Source organism: Pristiophorus japonicus, chromosome 2, assembly GCF_044704955.1.
Source record: "Pristiophorus japonicus isolate sPriJap1 chromosome 2, sPriJap1.hap1, whole genome shotgun sequence".
NCBI lineage: Eukaryota > Metazoa > Chordata > Chondrichthyes > Pristiophoridae > Pristiophorus > Pristiophorus japonicus.
The window spans coordinates 257,358,053-257,383,961 of NC_091978.1; positions in this window are offsets into that span (position 1 = coordinate 257,358,053).

The following is a 25,909-nucleotide window of genomic DNA, read 5'->3' on the forward strand; positions in this document are numbered from 1 at the left end:
ATGCCTGTTGTGTGACAGCTTCGCCTGTAATGAGAAAAATAGGAAGGGTTCAGAAAGGGTACACCTCCTGTTGTGCCACATATGCCTACCATAGTTCAATAGCTGAGACTGTGTGGATGCACAAATGTCTTCACTTCAATCTGTGTGGAAGCTGCATGAGCTTTGTGAGCGACTGGTAGGAGGTGAGAGAGAGGTAGCATAGGGGCTACAGGTGATCTTTATGAAACCCATACCAGCAGTGGGAATGTATTGTGAGGAAGGTTCTCAATGATTAGGGAACAAGAGGGTATGTGCATCCTTAATTAAGAGGCAATGGCTGGAGAAGTCAGCCCTTCAGCTTCCGATGCATTGTGAAATCCACACCACAGGCTGCAGGACTTTGAGAATGGGCATGGACATGAAAGACTTCACATAGTGTCTGACATTTGTGTTGGAAGATAGCAGGCATACATAAATGTGAAGGGTACTCACTCTGATGACCCTGGTAAGGTCGTTGAACTTCTTGCGACATTGGGTGCCAGTTTTGGCAACCATGTCTGCCGCAGACACCTCCTGGGCAATTTCACACCATATCCTTTTAAAAATTGTTGGCAGCGGTCTCTCTCCCCCAACCAGATGGAGTGATGTCCACCTCCTCTCCACTGCTTGGAATAAGACATCAGCAGCCTCCATTGAGAAACGCCTGGCTCGCTGCCTGGCCTCCTGCTGCTCCGTCTCTGTCATCTGTGCATGCGTGGAGGAAGCCACTGTGCCCTGAAATAACGTCTGTGCGCGGGAAAACAAAAACGCAACTGCATATGCGCAAAATGGCCGCCTCGTTTAACACCATGATTTTCAGCTCGAGAGCACAAAGTCCGTTGTGTAATGCCTGAATTAACATTCCCGATCATGGATCCTCATTTTTTGCCAAAATTTTCAGACGAATGCGCAAACTTTTTTCAGGCGGTATTGGGACCGCCCCGCCGCGATTAATGCCCCGAAATCGGTAAAGCCAAAAATCCAGGCCAATGTTTTGATAGGCAGACTGCTGAATTGTTTATTCCATGCGTGTCACAAGATCACAAGATAATTATGGACAAGGAAGGCCATTCGGCCCAACTTAATTCATCCATCCAGAGATATCCTAATGCCACCCCACCACCCTCCCCATGGTAGCACCCTTTAAATGTCTTTTAAATGATTGTAGGCTTTTGCCTCCACTACTATATCTGAAAGTTTATTCCACAACAGATCTTATTGTCAACTATTTGAAATGTTAACCTGACAGTTTTTAAATGGTCACTACTTAAGCAGAAGAACTGCTTCATAGTTTACAATTTAAGACTGGAAAAGATGGTTGCAATTATTGTACGAATATTTAGTGCATTCATATCAAATTCCTCCCTCACTGAAGAAGGCAATTCAGCCCATTGTATTTGTGCTGGCTCTTTGCTGAGCAACTGAAAATAGTGTCTTGCTCTCTCCCTTAAATCAGGGTATTCCTTTACTTCAAATATTCATCTCTTCTTTCCTTAAAAATGCATAAAGGTTTCTGCCTGTTTCATGTTCGAGTAACTCTCTGTGTAAAGATTACGCTGTTAGTGATGTTTAAGCCTGGTAAGCAGCACTGGAATTGGACATCTGGAACATTAAAATGGCTGGCATTTCACAGGTTGCCTGTGTATCCCCTTCCACTACAATGTAGACAGATGTCTGTAGTATAGCTGAGGGGGAAATTTTGAAACATGGGACAACAATTGCTGGTAGGTGTTACTTGGAGGCTAAGTGTAAGAGCACTTGCTTGGCATCTACAATGAGTGCATAGAGAGAGACAAGCAACTGCTGCTGAAACAATGATTGACCCATCGATGAGATATGGTGCCCTTTAATTTCTGTGGGGGTCATCCCGATCTTCTGTTGTAACTTCGGTGGGAGATCAGCGGAGCCCCTGAAACATGGCACAAGTACTGTTTTCGGGCAACCCCTGTGGAATTCAGGACCCATCTGTCTCCATGCTTTGGTCAGGGGAATGGTGGCAGTTCACGCACATGGTGAGTTGTGCTTCTTACCATGTCACTTGTGAGGAGCTTCGGGTACCTGCTGTCCATATAGCTTGGGCTCAAAACCTCACCTGTCCTTGACGATGCATTTTAACAGGGTGAGTTAATTGGTCTCTTAAGGGTTAAGGCAACTCCATGATGACATGCCTGATGGTGAAAGTTTGGAACCAAGCCAAGCAAGCTACTGTGTTACGTTCAGTAATCTGAAATTTGAGTCATTCATGTCTGCAGTATTTCAGGGTACTAGTGATGATTGAGCAGCCAATTTGGCTCACTGATGGAACCTGAGAAATATTAGACATTGCGTTATTGTTAACAGTGATTCAGAGACTTCTTTAAGCTTTAGTGGTAGTTGCCCACCATGGGACAAATCAGAAGTCTAGAAGTAATCATCAGCTTCCAAAAAGGATGAAAGGAAGACATTTTTCAATGCCCTGCAAGACCTCACATGAAGCAGGTTTCTTGTCAGAAGATCATAGGTGCACTGCCTGTGATTTTTCTATTCATTTAAATAAATGAATCGAAAATTATGGCAATCCACTCAGAATTTTCCAGTAAACCACACAAAGTATGCAAGGCCCCATCGGTGACATGGGGTTTCAAGAAGCATCGTCAATGGTGACATAACTCCCAGTTACCAGAGCAGCAATGTCTTGCTGATTGTCTAAAGGAGCCACCTTTAAACCACAGAGAAATTATTGTATAATGGTTGGTACACAATTTAAAATAAACGTAACTGAGCCCTGAAAGAGGTGAAATAGATTAGCACTGAAACTCCAGCAAAAAACTGAGACCTGAAATTATAGGAAGATGCAATCTAAAGGAAAACAAGTCAAAGTAAAGATGGACCACTGAAGGTAGGCGAATTGAAGCGGTAGAAATAAGTCCTCTTAGCACCTGAGGCCATCCTGAAATTGAGCCTTGGGCCTCATCGACATCCTCGGGATGGGTTGGGTCTCCACAGTCAGCTTGGGCCATGACAGCAATGTTATTCAGGCTGCCAGCAGTGGCCCTCAAGTAAGTTCCGGGGAGGGGTGGAGGCGGGGGACATTGGACCGGCCAACGTGGTGGGCGATCTCCAGGATTGTGTAGTCAGGGGTGGAGGGGGTGGGGGGCTGTGGCCGGTGCACCTTCTGGCTATACAAAAAGAGTTTTTAAAAAATTTGTTGGTGGCCACTTGAGGCCGCTGATGATTCCTCAGTGGAGCAGGTCTGACACCTGCCCTGCTCATCAGAAACAAATTTTGCAGAGAGGTCCTTCAACAAGCGTTAAGTCCTGCATTAGCATATTCAAGCTGCGGAACACCTTAGGCATTGACCAGGACCTACAAGATGGTCCCCATGAATTTAGAACACTTTTTTTTTTAATTCGTAGCCAATCTTTCCAATTCTTTGTCAAATCACAAACGCCAGAGGTCACCTTGCACACATCAAGGATCACTCTGCGCCAATGCTCTTAGCCAAAAGGCCGAGAGCCACTGCACCGTTCCTGGAAGTACTGCAATACCAGGTTCGTGCCATGGAGGTGGATGGGTCAGGCCCCTCACACACCTCCATGGAGGTGGATGGGTCAAGCCACCCCACCCACCTCCTATTTCATAGAACACTTCCTCTAACTGGAGCTGGGCTACTATAAAAACTTGGGTTTATTTTTTCCATGATGTCATCGGCTCTGGTACTAGAATAAATCACATCTGTGTTAGTGGAAAAGCTTCCATTTAAAGAAATACATCATTTGTATTTCCCATATCACGTCTGTTCAAGCAATTATAATAGCCTTATTAAGACATGATACAAATTGTAATAATTCACAGCTGAACAATCCTGATAGTTTGATGTACACATGGATCAGTCGTTAAGGAAATTTACATTTTTAAGGAACGGAATGCTCTTTGTAAGGGCCCACTGGGTTTTATTCTGATGTAATATCAGAAGTAGCTTGTCAAGAAATAAAGATAGCCTCAGGCAACCAGCCCAAGGATTTACCCATCCGGAGGACAACTTTCTTGATGTACCAGATTTCCATCCAGTCATAATATTGTCAGTTTATACCAATGTTAACCTTTTCACAACTAGGATAGGTAACCTTATTCTATTATGTACAATCACTTCACACTGTTACAGACTTGTGGGGACTGAAAAAAGCACTTCTTCTCAGCAGAGGCTTATCTATCAGGATCTTATGCTGACTATAGAGAAACTCCAGTCAGACCAGGAAAAAAGGTTTGCTTTAATGAGCTTTCAAGAACAGTTTGTTACCAGGGTTGATTCTTGTTCAAATCACATTTGTTTCGCCCAGCAGAAGATGCAAAATAACTGGATTTATGTTGCATGGTCATTATTGCAAAAAACCCACAGTGGTGGTAGCTTGTAGAGAATGATAGTTTCAGTGTTGCAGTGCTTTATCAGCTATCCATGTACACGATTAATGGAGGCATTAATCTGTTAACCATTTTCTTTCTATGCTATTGTGGATGAAACAATACCAAGTACTGTCTTAAATGAAATAGTTTAATTCAAGTGAAATATACTTATGAACTTTCTTAATTGAACCAGTTATAATATATAAAGATGTCTGGGACAAATTTGATTTCCACTCTGTCATTATGACACTCTCTAATATGCCACAGCCTATGATTTAACAAGCATTGCTTATTGTTCCCCCTTACGTACATAAACCACATAATCACATTCTCAGTAACATATCCCTCATTATAACTTGCTTATTATAGCTTCCAAAAACAGCCCTGTAGTGAAGATCTAGCATACATGTCATGTTTTGATCTTTGCCTGAAATACTGACAATCAGTGTAACTGAAAAACAGAAGCAAATGGCTGAAAAATATACAGGATCTTTGTACTTCAACATTGTTGGGCGGGTAACTTTAACCAGATCCAGTACATGTTGTTACATGACTGTGGTCAGTATTCAGATTAATTGGAAGGGAGTTTGATGTTATTGCCTGGGGATTATTTCAGCCTAAAGAAAGGAAGGGCGGGATGGAGGGGCCGGGGGGGGGGGGGGGGTGCGGGGGCAGGGGGCAATTTTCAACAGATACTTTAGGCAGTAAAGAGCCTCGAAAGTGGCCAAGATGGGGGTGTAAAGCTTTTTAAGCTGAAACACTGGTTTAGCTTGCGTTTAGCGCAAGGTGCCAGCTTGGTAAAGGGATTGACACTTGGGCTAGGAAAGGCCGTTCGGAGGATTGTTAATGGGCTGATTGCCATGTAAATTGCCTATTAGCACTTATTAAGGAGGCTGCATGGCTTTTTGGTGGATAATGCATGACTGAACAGCCTTTCCTAACAACGACCAGCTGATTAGAGTAGACAATTTGTTGTAGATGATTTCTAGCACTACACAAAAGTGCATCATCTTTTACTGTTCACTTGCTGCTGGGAGTTTGAAGAGGACATTTGAAACACACTGTGAGACTTTCTGGTACACTTTGTCAAAACTTCACCAACACTATCAACATTTATTCCGGAAGTTCTCTGCGGACTTCATCTAAAAAGAATGAGTGCTGTGCTACTCTACCTTATCGGAATCACCAGGAGAAAGGGAGTGCTTAGCGGTGGGCATCTTGCTAGGGGTCCCCCTTGGTGTGCAGGAGGAATGGGAGGAGGGCATGAGCACCAGCTGCTGCAAGAGAGAGGGGCAGGAGGGTGAGGTGGACTCCATCCCCCCTGCGGGTACAGGACACCCCTCCTCCTCTGGACCTTCTCCACCAGGACCTCCAGTGCCGCATCGAGAACCTGTGCGCCTTTCCACTCAGTCCCTGAAACCTGCCACTGTGTCAGCAAGCCCACACTACACCTTCAGTGGAAGTGGGTGTGAGGAGCCCATTTGTACTGCTCCACAAACATTGTGTCGAATCACCACTTGAGTGCTCAACCTGCAGGTATCAGTTTATGATAAGAACACAAGAACACAAGAAATAGGAACAGTAGTAGGCCATATGGCCCCTCAAGCCTGCTCCGCCATTCAATAAGATCTTGGCTGATCTGATCATTATCCCAGTTTCCACAGCTCTCTGAGGCAGCGAATTCCACAGATCCACAACCCTCTGAGAGAAGAAATTTCTCCTCATCTCAGTTTTAAATGGGCAGCCCCTTATTCTAAGATCATGCCCACTAGTTCTAGTCTCCCCCTTCAGTGGAAACATCCTCTCTGCATCCACCTTGTCAAGACCACTCATTATCTTATACGCTTCAATAAGATCACCTCTCATTCTTCTAAGTAGAGGCCCAACCTACTCAACCTTTCCTCATAAGTGAAACCCCTCATCTCTGGAATCAACCTAGTGAACCTTCTCTGAACTGCCTCCAAAGCAAGTATATCCTTTCGTAAAATATGGAAACGAAAACTGCACGCAGTATTCCAGGTGTGGCCTCACCAATACCTTGTATAGCTGTAGCAAGACTTCCCTGCTTTGCAATAAAGATAAATTAAATGATAATCAGCAGTTAGGACCAAAATTGTGCGCTAAAATCAGATTTTCAAACCGGCATGACTTTAGCAGTGCACCCATTTAGAGCCTGTTTTCATCATTTCACCAAAATAACCCCCAGCTTTTCTAATGGACAGAGTACTTCCTTAAAAATGGACATCTGACTCTGAGGACTTAAAATTCGGACGCTTAACGCCACCCGTTACCAATAAAAACAGCAGAAAGATGATGGCCACTGCTCTTTTGCCAGGTGGCGACGGGTCCTGCGTGCCCTCCATTTTCCGACCCCCAGCCGTGCCACCAGTAAAATCGATGGGTCCGAAGCACGCTTTGAAAACACAGCATTCAGCAGATTCACAAAAGCACTGTCAGCACTTCTTAAAGGGACACACACACATCTTTCAGGTAAGTTTGCATTTAAGCTTTTAGACTGAGTTTTTTTTTTGGATTTTATTGAAGTAGTGGCTTGCTGCAATACATGTTAAAAAAAATGTAATTGCGTAGGGAGTGCTGCTGGATCTTTGCAAGGCTGCAGATGGTAAAGGAAGGCAGAAATGCTGCAAATATTCAGCAGGTCAGGCAACATCCGTGGAAAGAGAAACAGAGTTCATGTTTCAGGTCGAGATGTTGCCTGACCTGCTGAGTATTTCCAGCATTTTATGCTGTCATTTCAAATTTACAGCATCTGCTTGCAGCGGGAAGAGGAAGACGCAGAAGAGAAAGAAGCCAAAGAGGAAGAAGGCAAAGAAGAGGAAGCAGAAGGATGGATGCAACCTAGACAGCCCCTTTTGGCTGGGATATCTGGGATGGAATTGTCCACTTGCGGTACCAGGGAACACAACTCCAATCTATTACAGCAAGCCACTACTTTAATAAAATCAAAAAACCCAGTCCAAAAGTTGTGTGTCTCCCTTTAAGAGGTGCTGACAGTGCCTCTCTCAGTTGGTTTGCATGCTGGGTTTCCCTGTTGTGGTTTTGACCCAGTGCGGAACTCAGTTCTGACGTCATCACTCCGCCATTATTTTATTGCAGGGCGCTAATACTTACCTGCAGTGCTACGGGGATGTTGAAAATGGAAGACAGCGCAAGACCGACCACCAGCTGGTGAAAGAGTGGCGGCCACTGCACTTATGCCATTTGTTGCTGGTGGAGTTAAGCCCCCGTATTTTTAGCCTGAAGACTCCAATTTGGGAATTCTTTTTAATGTTTCTTTTAAAAAGGCAGTAAGATCTGAAAACTGCATTTATTTTTATCAGTCCAGAAGGCATTGTCTTTTTAATGTTCACAATGCCCAGCGAATTCATAGCCTCACTTCCAGAGGCCGTTGGAAGATGGAATGCCGCTTCTGGATGCCAACTTCACTATTGATGCCTGCACTAATACCACCAAAAGAGCATTACACTGTGGGGGGTTGGGGGGAGCCACCAAGCTCATGGTCTACAGGGCTGTAGTAATACCAACTCTCCTGTATGGCTCAGAGACATTGACCATGTACAGTAGACACCACAAGTCGCTGGAGAAATACAACCAACGATGTCTCCGCAAGATCCTATAAATCTCCTGGGAGAACAGGAGTACCAACATTAGCGTCCTTGACCAGGTCAGCATCCCCAGCAATGAAGCACTGACCACACTTGATCAGCTCCACTGGGCAGGCCACATTGTCCGCATGCCAGACACGAGACTCCCAAAGCAAGTGCTCTACTCGGAACTCCTTCACGGAAAACGAGCCAAAGATGGGAAGAGGAAACATTACAAGGATTGTGGATGCATTGATTGTAATTTACCAAAGTTACCTGGATTCTGGGGCGGTCCCAGTTGATTGGAAAACTGAAAATGTAACGCCCCTATTTAAAAAAGGAGGCAGGTAAAAAACAGGAAATTATCGACCAGTTAGCCTAACATCTGTGGTTGGGAATATATTGGAGTCCATTATTAAAAAAGCAGTAGCAGGACATTTGGAAAAGCAAAATTTGGTCAGGCAGAGTCAGCATGGATTTCTGAAGGGGAAGTCATGTTTGACAAATTTGCTGGAGTTCTTTGAGGATGTAATGAACAGGGTGGATAAAGGGGAACCAGTGGATGTGGTGTATTTGGACTTCCAGAAGGCATTTGACAAGGTGCCACATAAAAGGTTACTGCACAAGATAAATGTTCATGGGGTTGGGGGTAATACTTTAGCATGGATAGAGGATTGGCTAACTAAGAGAGAACAGAGTCGGAATAAATGTTTCATTCTCTGGTTGGCAACCAGTAACTAGTGGGGTGTCGTAGGATCAGTGCTAGGACCCCAACTATTTAAAATTTACATTAATGACTTGGAAGAAGGGACTGAGTGTAACGTAGCCAAGTTTGCTGATGATACAAAGATGGGAGGAAAAGCAATGAGTGAGGAGGACACAAAAAATCTGCAAAAGGACATAGACAGGCTAAGTGAGTGTGTACAAATTTGGCAGATGGAGTATAATGTTGGAAAGTGCAAGGTCATGCACTTTGGCAGAAAAAATCAAAAAGAGCAAGTTATTATTTAAATGGAGAAAGATTGCAAAGTATCATAGTACAGCGGGACCTGGGCATGAAACACAAAAGGATGGTATGCAGGTACAGCAAGTGATCAGAAAGGCCAATGGTATCTTGGCCTTTATTGCAAAGGGGATGGAGTATAAAAGCAGGGAAGTCTTAATACAGCTATATAAGGTATTGGTGAGGCCACACCTGGAATACTGCGTGCAGTTTTGCTTTCCATATTCATGAAAGGATATACTTGCTTTGGAGGCATTTCAGAGAAGGTTCACTAGGTTGATTCCGAGGATGAGAGGGTTGACTTATGAGGAAAGATTGAGTAGTTTGGGCCTCTACTCATTGAAATTCAGAAGAATGAGAGATGATCTTATCAAGACATATAAGATTATGAGGGGGCTTGACAGGTTGAATGCAGAGAGGATGTTTCCACTGATGGGGGAGACTCGAACTAGAGAGCACGATCTTAGAATAAGGGGCCACCCTTTTAAGACAGAGTTGAGGAGAAATTTCTTCTTTCAGAGGGTTGTGAATCTGTGGAATTTGCTGCCTCAGAGAGCTGTGGAAGCTGGGACATTGAATAAATTTAAGACAGAAATAGATGGTTTCTTAAATCGATATGGGGTTATGGGGAGCGGGCAGGGAAGTGGAGCTGAGTCCATGATCAGATCAGCCATGATCTCATTGAATGGCGGAGCAGGTTTGAGGGGCCATATGGCCTACTCCTGTTCCTATTTCGTATGTCCTTATTAAGAACACCCTCAAAGCCTCCCTGATGAAGTGCAACATCCCCACTGATACCTGGGAGTCCTTGGCCAAAGACCGCCCTAAGTGGAGGAAGTGCATCCGGGAGGGCGCGGAGTACCTAGAGTCTCATCGCAGAGAGCATGCAGAAATCAAACGCAGGCAGCGGAAAAAGCGTGCAGCAAACCAGTCCCACCCACCCTTACCCTCAACGACTATCTGTCACACCTGTGACAGGGACTGTGGCTCTCGTATTGGATTGTTCAGCCACCTAAGGGCTCATTGTAAGAGTGGAAGCAAGTCTTCCTCGATTCCGAGGGATTACCTATGATAATGACATTGAGTTAGCGCTGGATAAAAAATAATTTTCCTCTGCTGCTTAGACCATTTTTAGCAGCTGTTAACCAGAGGTCGCAGTGAAACGGGCAACACTCATGGTGGCCACAAATTTCTAGGCCAGATTCATTACCTGACTCAGTTGTTAACTATTGAAATGAACAGATGATGTACCCATTAGCTTCAAGACTCTGCACACAGGTATTACATTTTATTGACTGAGAAGGAACCTGGTCTCCTTGCGGTCAATTTTGAGTTAACATGGAGGTAACAGCCTCAAAATGGGGTCAGTAGCCTTACCGTTCTGCAAATATCGGTAATGTGACCGACCCAATTGTGAAAGGGGCCTACCATCAGTTGTCTGATTCAGATGATAGTCTACTTTGAGTCCTATGATGTAAACAGGAGCCCTACCACTTTAGTTAGGAAATGGACAGAGCCTGCATGGTACAGGCTTCAATCAGTTCCACAAGTGATGGACGAGAGGAGGTCCGCTGAAGCCAAATGTTCAATTATTTGTGTGGGTCCCAGAGGAACATGCCTGTTCCTCCAGGGTCCAGAAAAATAATCTGGGCTGCTGCCACCCAGGGACCTCCACGCTGCACGATTGATTTCCATAACTTACACATCTCAATATTTGCTAGGTGCTAAGGCATTGTCAAAACAATGTTACGGTCCATTTTATGACTATTACAATTAAGTAGGGCACCATTTCACAGGATACAAAGACTATGGTTGAGCATTTTACAGAGTTTCATAATATCATATTCCTCTTACCATGAGCCTTGACTTAAAAACTGCATGTTTTATTACCCATTTTCTCTCCCCTGCTACTAAATAATGTACAAGTTTGACCTATGAGTTTTGCTATTAATTACCAAAATGTAAAGATTTAGAAAGGAATAACTTTTCTGCAGATTCCTATGCTTGCAACATTTACATTTTATCTTGTTTTTTTGGAATTAGTATAGTTAGAAGACTATTTCTAACTGTAAAGGCTACAGTTATACAGTTAACCATTTGGAAATTCGACTTGTCTGGGGCTAAAAGAGCAATATTGTCCCTCCTAGCCATACAAAATATGCTAACAACCTACCATTTGTAGGAGTGGCCTCCAGTGGACCCTTCAAGGATCACTGCATCCATTGGTATTTGAAAATTTGTAAGAGACCGCTTGAAAGCATAGGACCCAATTTTCATTGCATAATAATGCTCACCTCTGTTTCCTGTGGGTCATCTGAAGGGCCCAATCAAATTGGTGGCCAATGGAACATCAGCAGGAATGAGGTGTCTACAGTATATGGTCCATGTCTCTGAGCCATACAGGATGGTGGGTATTACTACAGCCCTGTAAACCATGTGCTTGGTGGCAGTTTTGGGGGCCTGGTCTTCAAACACTCTTTTCCTCAGGTGGCCAAAGGCTGCACTGATGCACTGGAGGCTGTTGAATCTCATCATCAATGTCTGCTCTTGTTGATAAGAGACTCCTGAGGTTCGGGAGCTCAAGTCACTGGAGAAATTCCACCAACGAAGTCTCCGCAAGATCCTACAAATCCCCTGGGGGGACAGACACACCAACATTAGCCTCCTTGACCAGGCCAACATCTCCAGCATTGAAGCACTGAACACACTTGATCAGCTTCGCTGGGCAGGCCACATTGCTCACATGCCAGACACGAGATTCCCAAAGCAAGTGGTCTGCTCAGAACTCCTTCATGGCAAATGAGCCAAAGGTGGGCAGAGGAAACGTTACAAGGACACCCTCAAAGCCTCTCTGATAAAGTGCAACATTCCCACTGATACCTGGGAGTCCCTGGCCAAAGACTGTCCTAAGTGGAGGAAGTGCATCCGGGAGGGCGCTGAATGCCTAGAGTCTCATCGCCGAGAGCATGCAGAAATCAAACGCAGACAGTGGAAAGAGCAGGCGGCAAACCAGTCCCACTCACCCCTTCCCTCAACAACTATCTGTCCCACCTGTGACAGAGACTATGGTTCTCATATTGGACTGTATAGCTACCTAGGAACTCATTTTAAGAGTGGAAGCAAGTCTTCCTCGATTCCGAGGGACTGCCTATGATGATGATGATGATAATGAGCAGGAATGGGAGGCTGATATGTTCTGAAATTGAATTGTGAATGTGCTGCTGCCTCATTCGCATGGGAATATAGAGATGAAATTCAGGGCCGCATCTCTCATAATTATGTTATAATCCTTTGATAGAGCTAAATTTAGATATCTACTCTGTGCACTCTGAAAATCTGACCTGTGCCTCTTTTATTAAATGGGTCAAGGGCGAATATAGTGAGGTTTAACAATGATCCTCTCCTATCACTGACCTTATCTGGGACCTATGCAAGAATACCCCCTTTCCTTGTTATTGTTCATTATAGAAACAGCACAACTACTGTACATAGTTATCCAAGTACATAAAACGGCACTCTGAAAATGCTGTTCTTATATTCATAAGCTCCTTGTATTAAATTTGGATAACTTCACTTCTGGATTTAAAACTTGCATTGCAAATTGCTCCCCAGTTTTACCCATTCTAGAGCAAAGATGGTAATGTGCAGAGAGGAAAACAATGTATACATTAACCTCCGTGGATAATCTAATCTACCAGTAAAATCACTGACAAACTTACTTTGGCTACCTAGAAAATGTTGTGTAACATGAATGAATTGATCCATCACAATTAATTTCTGCCTTCTTCAGCACTTTGATGGCATTGTCCAGACTACTAAATTGGGGAAAATGTGGTTAACTGGAAGGAATGCTTCATATCAAAGGTTTGTTTGTCAGAGGTCATCTTTAGTCCTTTAATCAACTCTACATGAGAGTTATGGCTTGGCTCAGTCAGAACTGTTTGATTATTTTTGATTAAATTATGCATTAATACCACGGCTCAGCCCACATCCTCTCTTTTCCTCCATTTCAGAATTAAAGGATTCTATAAAAAGTCAAACTGACAAAAGACACATGCATGATTTCAAATATTTCAAAATATTGTTTTCTGTTAGTCTCACTGCTTTATGCAATTGAAAGTGACATGGAAAATAGATATAAGTATACAAATTGACAGCAATTTGGTGAAAGGCTATACCTACTGTCTATTTTTGAGGCATTAATCCAGGCGGAGCGGTAAGTATAGCGCCTTGAAAAGGTTTGCCCCTTCCGCTGAGAAATTTGTGAAATCGGGCCAAGAGCTAACAGGGGCGCTAAATCAGCCATGCACACTTGACCTGGGGGGTTGCTAATGAAAATGCTCGCATTAAATTCTGGAATCCATTGCGCATGTTCTGAAGTCCGATTTGAAATCCCGGGAAAAGCCAAATCTTAAAGGCTTGGCATAGTAATGTACCCATTAATGTTTTCAAACTCACTTGTTTTCAAGGTGTGCTGTTATGTCTGTCTGCCACTGCAAATTCGGAGGCTCACGCACCATGCTCTGTGTAAACGTTGCACTGACTGTGACCTCCGAGGGAAGCGCGTCCTCATCCCTTTAAGTAGCCATCACTTAACAACTGTGGAAGGCTGTTTTTTCAGATGTGATTAGTGGCGCTTGCTAAATGAGGTGGCCGGGCCGAATTTAGCAAGCGGGGTACTATTGCGGTTGTTGCACCCCACTGACGTCATGATCGGACTGATAGTCAGCAGCCAGGCACTAGCGTTTCGTGCCCCAGTTAGCCCTCAACTGAATTTTCTGGCAGGGCGCTAAAAGCTGTGCGCCCGGTCGCTAAGCTATTACGCACACTTTAACGCCCCTCCTCGCTGCTAACTGAGGCGCTAAACAACCGAGTTTCCACCCCCATGTATTAATAATGGAGAAAATCAAAGTTACTTACCGCTCCGCCTGGATTAATGCCTCAAAAATAGACAGTACCCTAATAGATTGAATTCAATGCAGACAATACTTGTTTGAAATTAAAGAATACATTCTAACCCTTTCACTAGCCAGTTCCAATTATGCAGAAGTTTCAAAACAATACTAAGTTCTTCTTTTCAAATCCTTTCTTTTCTTGTTCCTTTTCCCACCCATTTGCTCCTCTCCTTAATTCTTTGCTTGGGAATAGAGCCACAGGTGGGGGTCCATCTGCAGTACTTTGTCTATGTAGCTATTCTTCAGGTGAAACCTTTGGCAGTGAGTGTTGGCAGTTCCTTCAATTACATTCTTCAAATCATAGCCCAGGCCCAATCCTGTCCTCACCCACACAATGTCCACACATGCGCACTTTCAGTTAGGGCTCTTTGGATAGCAATCAGGAACAGAAGCCTTGGCTGATTTTTCTCTCCCTAACCTAGGGCATTAAGATCAGTTGTTTCACCCCTACCACTCTACACCAGCTGAGCTATCAAGAGAGCCTCTTAGTTTTGTTAGCTGCTGAAAATATTTATTTTTATTTTACTAAAACTCTTTATCAATTAGATTCACATCCTTCTGTCTAATGCTGCCAACATATCTTTACTTTTTCTCCTTCCGATGTCCTGGCCTAATTATCTTTTTTTAGTGAATAAGTTCTCTTCAGTTTTGATGGGGAATACCTGGAACAGCAGCTGTCCTGACAATGTACCCACAGCATAATTAGGACACGATTCCTCCTCCCTTTTCTCTTGTCCCAGCATTCCAAGAAAACACAACTATAACGTTTATTAACTATACATTAAAATCCTCAGTGAATAACTAATAATTCAAATCACATAATTCAAATCACCTACTGTGATACAGTCTTTGTGCAATACTGTTATAGGCCATCACAAATAATGTACCATTTGTGCTTAGTAGAACAAAAATAAAGCATGTCCTGCGGGAAAGATCTTAGAAAGAATTATTGTCTGTCTGTGGAGTGATACACTAATCAAGCTCTATTAAGCCTATCATAAGTAGATCAGCATGAGCAAAGGGGATTTCAACATCAAACTAATTTGACATCAGGCAGTGAAATAAGAGCTGGCCAATATGAGCAACTGGCTTTTCACATTAATGCAACTAAGCCTGACCACCATTTATCCATGGCTCACTCCAATTACACTACTTCAACATACAGAAAGATGAGAACTGAATATTTTAACAACAAGATTCAATAGAGGGGTTAATGCATACATATCTGTAAATACAGTACAGTCCTCTGTCACGTTCAGTCAAAACAGTAGCAATAATCAGAAAGGACTTGAGCACAGGTCAACACTAAAGGAGTATTGCACGCTACCAGTCAAATGTAGTGAGAAGAGGAATTTATTGTAACAGAAGCATTAACCTATTTATTTTAAATGGGCAACACCTCCACTAAAATAGCAGAGATTCACAAGATAGCATTGCCCACAGTAATCACTGTGCTGAAAATAAAATAATTAATCTCATTGCACATCAAGTGAAAAATGTTTGCCATCATAATTTTGATCCGCTATGACTTTACAGACCTTAGACAACCCCATTCACCAAAAGATTTCTCCAAACATTTCAGACCTTTGAGATGTCCTGTGTGTGGTTCATGTTAAATTGTGATGATCCATGATTCAATGCACAATAAATTGCAATTAGCTGAAACCGATGAATGATCACTACCAATGTTTCATCAGAAACATTTGGCTATTTGACATGAAGTTTGCTAACCCATCATGCCCTAATCATCATCATCACATAATATTGCAAAGAATTACAAAGTTTTTACAGCAGAGTAACAGGCCATTTGGCCCAACAGTCCATGCCAGTGTTTATGCTCCACACGAGCCATCTCCCATCCCTCTTCATCTAACCTCATCAACATATCCTTCTATTCCTTTCCTCATGTTCTGCTTATTTAGTTTCTCTTTAAATGCATCTATACTGTTTGCCGCAACTACTCCCTGTGGTAGCATGTTTCACATTCTAACCACTCTCTGGGTAAGGAAGTTTCTCCTGAATTGCCTATTGGATTTATTAGTGACTACTTTTACTTATGGCCCCGAGTTCTGGTTTCGCCCACAAGTGGAAACATCTTGGCTGCGAAATTGGGAGCTTTAGCGCTGGCTAGTTTTGCTGAAAAAATGTTGGACACCTTGCTTCCAGTGCAGAATGTGGCAGCCACCATTTTGCTCAGGTCAGCTGTGCTGCCGTTGCCTGTACTCATTACCCATATTTAAATGATGCAGGTCGTTATATCAATCAGATTACAATGCCTGAATTGATGCATGATCTGTGATTTTCAACATCGCCGCTCTTGATACCACCCTCTCCAAACCATGCACTTTTTTACGTGCAGCAGGCAGTTCAGCTTTAAGAGCTGCAGACTGCCTAGTTCTGAGGATTTTTAATTTTAATGTGCAGAAGGCAGTTCAGCTTTAGGAGCTGGAGGCTGCCTTAAAAAGAAGCAGGCTAGCTTTAAATAAAACTAGCCTTTCTCCAGCGACATCCACTTGGGCCTCCAGCATCAAATTGACGTGCTGCCTGTGCTTTCTGAACGGGTGAGGGCATATTTTGCATCATGATGCCCGTGCCCGTTTTTTGGTGGTATTGAATTTCACCCACATTCTTACCTCCACCCTATCAAACCCTTTCACAACCTTGAAAAGCTCTTTCAGGTCACTCCTTAGTCTTCTTTGTTCTAGAGAAAAGAGCCCCAGCCTGTTCAGACTTTCCAGCTAGTTACAACTTCACAGTTCTGGAAATATTCAACTAAAGTTTTTTTGCACTTCTCCAGTGCCTCGATATCCTTTTTTATAATATGGAGACCAGAATTGTTCACAGTATTCCCAGTGTGGGTTTGGTAAATTCCATCCTCATAGTTGGCAATGGACCTATTAGATTAACATAATGAAAGCTGACTTCAATGCATTCAAGATACAATAACAAGACAGACAATGGCTGTGAATCATGCAACCTGGAGAATTACTGACATATCTGCTTTTGCAAAGGCAAGCTAGAGCAAAAAAGAATGAGTGAGGGAGAAAAACTGGTCTCGATATTGCTTTGGGAGTAAATATATGGCTTAATGATTTACTGATTTTTTCCTGATAGAAGCAGCAATTACCAAGAGAAATCACTTTGCCGCCAGCAGAAACTAGTAACCACTGATTACAAGCAGTTGCATTTGGATGGTAGAAACCCGATTTTCAAAAATTTTAAATCAGCTGTGTTGAGGCCAACTAGAGCTTTACTACTCCTCTGAACAGTATAGGACCACCGTCATGCTTTCAAATATAATTTGGGAAGGGGGGAAAGTTAAATTCATAATTTTTTAAAATTCCCTTTGGTGCAACCCAATTCTTGGTTACTGATTGGGTGGACTTTTCATGCTCCATTTCCTGTTGGCGATGGTCAGATTTCTGACCTAAGCCCTGTGTGAACACCATCAAGAGCTCATTTGGCTATTTTACTCTGACAGTTTTTTCCGATAATGCAAAATGCATCCAGGAGAAGATAGCTATATCTGCTGCAGCATTAATGCATCACTGCCTTTTCTCCAAGAGGAATATCCATACCATGGTCAACCCTTCAGCCTTCGGCTTCATTCAGCCCCTACAAATGGATGGGTTTATGCGCATCAACACTCAAAGGACTGTTTATCTACAACAGGTGTCCTTTCGGAATTTGCTCGGCTGCAGCCATATTTCAGAGGAACAAGGAGAGTCTACTGAAGTCCGTCCCCAGAACCGTCGTGTTCCAAGATGACATCATGGTCACAGGTCATGACATTGCCAAACATGTGAACAACCTGGAAGAGGTTCTACATCGTCTGGACAAAGTGGGACTCAGGCTGAAACGTTTAAAATGGGTCTTCATGGCACCGGAAGTCGAATTCCTGGGGAGGAAAATTGCTGCTGACGGCCTCAGGCCTACGGACTCGAAAACCAAGGCCATCAAAAATGCACCCAAGCCTCAGAATGTGATGGAGGTGCGTTCGTTCCTTGGTCTACTCAACTACTTTGGTAATTTCCTACCTAGATTGAGCACTTTATTGGAGCCACTGCACATGCTGCTAAGAAAAGGAGACAACCGGGCTTGGGGTGCGTCTCAAGACAGAGCTTTTGAGAAAGCTACTAATCTGCTTTGCTCGAACAAGCTGCTGGGACATTATGATCTGTGTAAGTGTCTAGTATTAGCCTGTGATGCTTCATCATATGGAGTTGGTTGCCTGCTCCAACAAACTAATGAGTTGGGTAAACTACAACCTGTTGCGTATGCTTCTAAAAGTTTGTTAAAGGTGGAAAGAGTCTACAGCATTGTAGAAAAAGAAGCATTAGCCGAAGTGTATGGGGTTAAAAAGATGCATCAGTACTTGTTTGATCTTTGGTTTGAACTGGAAACAGATCACAAGCCACTCATTTCATTGTTTTCGGAAAACAATGCATCGTCCCGCATCCAGAGGTGGACGCTGAAATTATCTGCCTATGATTATGTCATTCGCCATAGACCTGGCACTGAGAATTGTGCTGATACACTGAGCCATCTCCCGTTGCCCACAGCAGAGGTGGAGATGCCACAACCTGCAGACCCATTGTTAGTCATGGATGCTTTGAAAGTAAAGGAACCCCTGTCACGTCTCAACATGTTAAGACCTGGACCAGCCAGGACCCGATATTATCGGTTATGAAACGTTGTCTCCTTAGTGGTGATTGGTCTGCCATACCCAAGCAAATGGGTGATGAGACCAAAATTTACAACCATCGCAAAGATGAACTATCCATTCAGTCAGATTGTTTATTGTGGGGTAATCGTGTTGTTATGCCTAAGAAAGGCAGAGAGAAATTTGTACATGACCTACATAGCACTCATCCCGGTATTGTCATGATGAAAGCCATTGCCAGGTCTCATGTATGGTGGCCTGGAATTGACTGTGATCTGGAATCATATGCATCAGTGCAACACTTGCATGCAGTTAAGTAAAGCACCAGCGCAATCGCCGCTGAGTCTGTGGTTGTGGCCATCTAAACCATGGTCCAGGATCCACATCGACTTTGCAGGTCACTTCCTGGGAAAGATATTTTTAGTTGTGGTGGATGCATATTCCAAGTGGATAGAGTGTATAATCATGTCATCCAGTACATCCACAGCTACTATTGAGAGCCTTCGTGTCATGTTTGCCACTCATGGTCTGCCCAACATCGTTGTAAGCGACAACGGACCTTGCTTCACTAGTCTGGAGTTTCAAGAGTTCATGAAACTCAATGGTATCAAACATGTAAGGTCAGCACCATTAAAACCTGCATCTGATGGTCAAGCAGAGTGGGCTGTCCAAACCATCAAGCAGAGTATGAAACGTGTAACTCAAGGTTCACTGCAGACTCGCTTGTCATGCATATTGCTTAGTTACAGGACAAGACCCCACACGCTTACCGGGGTCCCTCCTGCTGAACTATTGATGAAGAGAGGTCTCAAGACCAAGCTCTCTCTTGTCCACCCTGACTTGAATGATCATGTTGAAGACAGATGTCAGAATTCAGCAGTGGTATCATGATCACGCTGCCGTGTCATGCGACATTTCTGTTAACGATCCTGTGTATGTACTAAATTATGGTCAAGGTCCCAAGTGGATCGCCGGTACTGTTACGGCCAAGGAGGGTAACAGAGTGTTTATTGTAAAGCTCAAGAATGGGCAAACATGTTGATCAGATAAAGCTGCGGCACATGGATGAACCGGAACAGTCTGAGGAAGACACAATCAGTGACCAACCAACCTACCCTCAGTCATCAGAGGACTCCGCTGTCATTACTGAATCTGGACTTTCAATTCCTGACATGGTCATTGCCACTCCCATCAGATCGGCTACCCAGCCCCCAGTCATAACAGACTCAGGACGCTCGCCCAAGGCTGGAGTTGAACTGAGACGATCAACTTGGGAGTGGAAAGCCCCGGAGCGTCTCAATTTGTAAAAAGACGGTTACTGATATCTTAAAGGGGGATATTGTCATGTATGTATGCTTGGAGTTACCAGCCATCAGGTAGCATGACTGTCGGAGGTCATTGGGCTGTACGCACGTGTGTGCAGCCCTGGTATAAAAGGCAAGCCATCATGTAAAGTGATCACTTTGGGCCCTAATAAAGCAGAGCCAGGTTTGTACCTGTGTTAGTTTATAGTACTTGCCCAGTTCTGATTTTTCAATGAAATCTGCTTTAAGTGTTTGTCCGTCGTCATGCATGCCTGGGCAATCATGATGGCCTTTCTCAAGTCCAGCATTTCCACTGCCAGTAGCTTACACAGGATCACCTCGTGTTTGATGCCGATTACAAAGAAGTCCAGCAGCATGTGTCCCAATGCATTTGAACTTACACGGTCCAGCTAGACGTCTTTGGTCGGCAACGAAATCAGACACATCCTGGCCCTCAGAACGAACGTGCTTATAGAATCGATATCGTGAGATGATGATGCCGCCTTCTGGTTTGAGATGGTCACGTACCAGAGCACACAATTCCTCATAGTCCTTGTCCGTTGGACTTGCAGGCAAGAGAAGGTTCTTTGAGTCCATAGATTTTCGGACCACAAACCGTGAGGAAGACCGCCCTGCGCCTAACTGTGTCAGTGGGTTTCTCCATTTTGTTTGCCACAAAATACTGGTCCAGGCGAGCTACAAAATCTGTCCAGTCCTCTCCCTCCATGAATCTCTCTAGAATTCCAATTGTGCTCATTTTTGCATGCGAAGGTTCTTAAGTTAACTCATCGCCAAATGTTATGTATGTAATAACTCGATAGACTGAATACTGTAAACTAACACAGGTACAAACCTAGCTCTGCTTTATTAGTACCCAAAGTGATCACATTACATAATGGATTGCCTTTTATACCTGGGCTACACACACGTGTGTATAGCGCAATGACCTCTGACAGTCGCATCACCTGGTGGCTAGTAACCCCAAGCATACATACGTGACAGTTTAGTAACATTTCCTAGCCGATACCCCTGGTGATGGAATCAGCATTTACTGTTTAAATGGACACCTGTAAAAAAACAAACACTTATTGAAAGACCCAAATAACTTACATGGTAAAATAGAGACACTCTGAAACCACAGACACTCGCCAATTAGGAACTACCAACAGGCTTCAATGCACCAAAACCTTTTACAACGTAAAACTGAGGACACAGCCTGTTGCAAAGTTGCTGTATCTGGAACTTTCACTGAGTCTGGATCACTAGTACTTCCTCTTGCAGTTTTCTTCCTTTCTACCCCCAAGTTCTCTTGGGCCCAACACTTCTGTGAGGTCAGTGACTGCAGGTCAGCGCAAGGTGGCAGTGGGTTTTGTGAAAGAAACGGCTTTTGTGGAATGGGGAGCTCTTTACCCAGAATCCACAGCAGCAGAGAATGCTTGCACCGCTCGATCCCAAGAGGTTTCTCTGCCGTTATGGATGCTGGGTAAAGAGCCCCCCAGTCTCCCGAATCAAGGAGAATGTGTGCAAACAATGAGAGGGACTGTCCTCTCCTGCCCCAGCTCTGTCTCTATACACTCTTTCAGCAGCTGCTGGCAGCTCCTCTCCCACTGATTCTTATGTCATCTTCTTTTCCTCGGCTTCTGATGGTGGATCCGCTGTGGCTTTGGGGAGTAAAGGTCCCAGGTTCTGCTGTATAGAGAGATGGACAGGTTAGTGAGTCTGAGCTATTAGTCAGTCTTCCTGTGGACTCACCTCTCAACCAGAAAACTGCAATTTAACTCCTACACAGAATGTGACCTCTTGTGTTGTCAATCCATTCCGAGACTTGCCTTTAGAAGCTTCAATAAAGCGTCACAACCAGTCATCACATTTCCATCTTTTTTTGTCCTGTGACTGCCCTAATGCTGCTAAGTGGAAGTGAGAAACACTGCTCATTGCTGAAGTTACACTCTATTCCAAGTGAGTGAGGTCTGAAATTAAACGGAAATTTAGCTGCCAAACAGAGCTGAGCACTGGTGTGTGGGAGGGGCATTCTTGGCATCGTTGCAGATGATTAGGTGATGATCATAATCTCAGCTAGTTCGTCAAGATTGTTGGGAAAATGCTTACAATGCCCATTTTGAAAATAAGAACACCTGCAATAAAAGGACAGCTGATGGCAGTCCCTGAGGTGTCTGTAATTTACAGGATTCACTGTATGTGAAAAAAACTCTACATGACAACAAAAATGTTAGGATGGTGAATGACAATTCTTCACAACTGATTTTTAAAAAGATAGTAAAACATTTGAAACTCATGCCCATGGTTCCTTAATAAACACATGGGCCCCAAGTTTCCACATGAATTGCTCCTGATTTTTAGGAGCAACTGGTGTAGAACAGAGTATCTTAGAAATCGGAATTCTCGACATTTAGTTTGCTCCAGTTCTAGTCAGTTAGAACAGTTTCACTTTGGAACAGAATTTTTTTTTCAAAAGGGGGGCGTGTCCAGCCACTTACGCCTGATTTCAAAGTTTTGTGAGTGAAAACTTACTCCAAACTAACTTAGAATGGAGTAAGTGAAGATTTTTGTACGCTCGAAAAAACCTTGTCTACACTTTAGAAAATCAGGCATAGGTTACAAATTAGGCATAGGGAACGAGGTGGGGGGGGGGAGGGGGGGAAGGGAAGTCATTAAATTCTACAATAAATCCTTAGTTATACTTATACAAATATTATACAAATAAATCCAACCTGAATAAAAATTTATAAGCAAAGAAAAGATTAAATAAACCATGTTCCTACCTGTGTGAAATAGCATCAGCCTTCGAGCTGCTATGCTTCAGACAGGCCTTTCATGTTGGAGACAGGCAGGGGTGTGGCGTCAGTGTCTCGACGGCAGCGGCAGCAAGCTTCGAGCTGAGCTGCAGTGCTTGAGGCAGGCCTTAATTCTCTTCGTGGCTGGCCGCGAAGAAGCAACACCGGACGGACCCGAGGCCATTCGGCCATGAGATATCAGCGGCGTCAGTGGCTGGCCGGCAGCCGAAGAATCAGCGGACCGATGTGAGGCCATTCGGCCATGAGATATCAGCGGCGTCAGTGGCTGGCCGGCAGCCGAAAAATCAACGCAGGACACACGCAGCTCATTAAGGTTCTTGAGGCCATTCGGCCACGCTTTAGGGGCGGCGTCAGTGGCTGGCCAGCAGCCAAAGAATCAGCCGTGGACGGACGTGGGGCCATTCAGCCATCGAATATCAGCGGCGCCAGTGGCTGACCGGCAGCTGAAGAGTCAACACCTGACACACGCAGCTCTTTAAGGTGCTTGAGGCCATTCGGCCATGCTTTAGGGGCGGCGTCAGTGGCTCAACGGCAGCCGAAGATACAGCAGCAGCCTTCGAGCTGTGAGGGGGACTGAGGCCATTTGGACAGGGAGAGGCAGCCACATCGACAGTTTTATATTTAAATTTGCAGAATGGGTGCTGCATTGTCAACACCACATATTATTGCAAAGTTGAATTGGCACTCTTATTTCTCCAAACACACAGTCCTTAATTTGCATGCACCAATGCAGCACCGGTTCTGCAAGTTTAGCAGTGAAAAGCTGAACTCACTGATTTCAGCAGGTGATTTATTCAGCAGTGCTGCTAAAAGCACTCCCTCACACACAGAAATATAAAAAAAAAATTAATTACAAGCCTTTGCAGGGGTCCAAGAGACAAATCTTCACTTTTTCTGCAGTATTTTAAAAAATGGCCGAGTGCCAATGTTTGTGTGAGACTGCGCGTGCACGCACGCTCCAAAGCGCACGCGCAGGGTTGCCGGCACCATGAAGGCTAATTTCAATTGTACCCGCCCCCTGCTACTTAGAAAATCGACGCGAGTGTTAGGCTCCGCCCCTGCTGCGAAGAGCGCGCTGCGCCAAGTAGACATCGAGCTCCAAGGAGCTCGAGAATATCGGACTTTTTTTTAGGCGCAGTTTTCAGCGCGAAAAACAGGCGCCCAGCTCAGAGGTGCGCCGTTTTCGCCGCGGGACAAAACTTGGGGCCAGAGAAACCAAAATGCTTAGTTATATGGCATGTTTAGGCTATTTTGAATTAAACAAAACCTCAATTAGGCCAAAATTAGCAAAAGAAAAAAAAAATCATAATACTTGATATATTAAAACAACCAATGTCATCATATTAAATAAAATCTGGGATCTTTCTATTGAAACATGCTTTACCCCATGATATCTTCAATGAAGTGATTAACCACTACTGCACAATGGTAGGTTTAGCTGATGGATTCATACGGTATAGAAGGAGGCCATTCGGCTCATCGTGCCTGTGCCAACTCTTTGAAAGAGCTTTCCAATTAGTCTCACTCCCCCCTCTTTCCTCATAGCCTGCAACATTTTCCTTTTCAAATATTTATCCAATTCCCTTTTGGAAGTTATTATTGAATCTGCTTTGGCCACCCTTTCAGGTAGTGCATTCCAGATCATAATAACTCGCCGTGTTTAAAAAAAAATCTCATCTCATTTCTGGTTATTTTGCCAATTATCTTAAAACTGTGTCCTCTGGTAGAACAATAGATGTTTATGCCTGACGTGATATCTATCTGTGGGAGCTGTTGCAGAAGTGATCACATTAGCAGTTTGTTGCCTCAGTGTGTATGGGTGGACATTCCATAATCTATTTAGGCTAGGGCCACAGATGTTTGCGTGTGGTCAGCAATGACGCTAAGCTTTTTTTCCACAATTGCATGGTTGCTCTCTGCCAGACAGCTAATTTGAGAACACATACTGGACATCTCTTGCTGGAGTTTGTCATTTTGGGCTTTCTGAAATGTGAGGGCCTCTTTAGTCATTGTAGTGTTACTTGTTTGTTGAGGGGTGGAGGTGGTATATATGGGTCATGACCTTTCTGAAGTGACCTTGTTAGTGCAGTCATTCTCTCCTGTGGTTAAAAGCTGTGGTACTTGTGTATCATTTGCTCCTTGATTTAATCTATGATTAATGAAAATCTATGCATGGGTTGATTCATTTGGGAGTGTCTGACACTCTTTGGTCTCACTATCTGAAATGAAGGCTAGACTACTGTCTGTGGTGAAGGGTTCTGCCTGTATTACCATATTTATCTACCCCCAAATGGCCTTTGCTTTAATTTGAACTGTGTGTGCATGGATATGGCAGGATTTTGTTAAAGTGAGTTGTAAACAATATATATATACTTTCTCAAGTCAGAGTATTGCAGAATACATACTACACTATAAATTGCATGATCTGACAGGTACATATATTGAGCCTCTTATGCAGTTCAGTATATTTGGTGGCATTACTTGTTGACAGGAGCCAAGGAATATCAATACTGAGATTGAGTGTTTTTGTTAGGTAAGGATATCAAAGGATATGGAACAAAGGTGGGTAAATGAAGTTGTACATATCAACCATGATCTAATTAGATGGCCAGACCAAGCTCTAGCAGCTGAATGCCCTACCTTTGCTCCTTTGTTCCGAGGTACACAGTTTGGATCGGTCATGAAAGAGGAGAAAAGGGGGTAAATCGGGGCCCTTTGTTACAACGACCTGATTTTCGTTTCTATTGAGGTTCTTACCAATTTTTCTTCTGGCAATACAAGTTTAAATTGGGCATTAGGCTGGGCAGCACATAGTTCTATGGGAGCTTAGAGGCACACTGGTGTACTGGAATCTCTCCTGTCAGGGCTGGCTGGGTCTGTAGTGGTTGTGAAGGTTCGGCGGGGGCGGGGAAAGAGAAAAAAAGCTTGCATTTATATAACACCTTTCACATCTTCAGGATATGCCAAAGTAATTCAAAGACAATGAATTATTTTAGTAGTGTCTTCACTGTTATTATGTAGGAGAATGCCACAGTCAATTTGTGCACAGCAAGATCCTGCAAATGAGACAATAATTGGCTCATTTGTTTTGATGGCATTAGTTGACAGACGAATGCTGGCCAGCACACCAAGAGAACTCCCTGCTCTTCTTCCAAATAATGC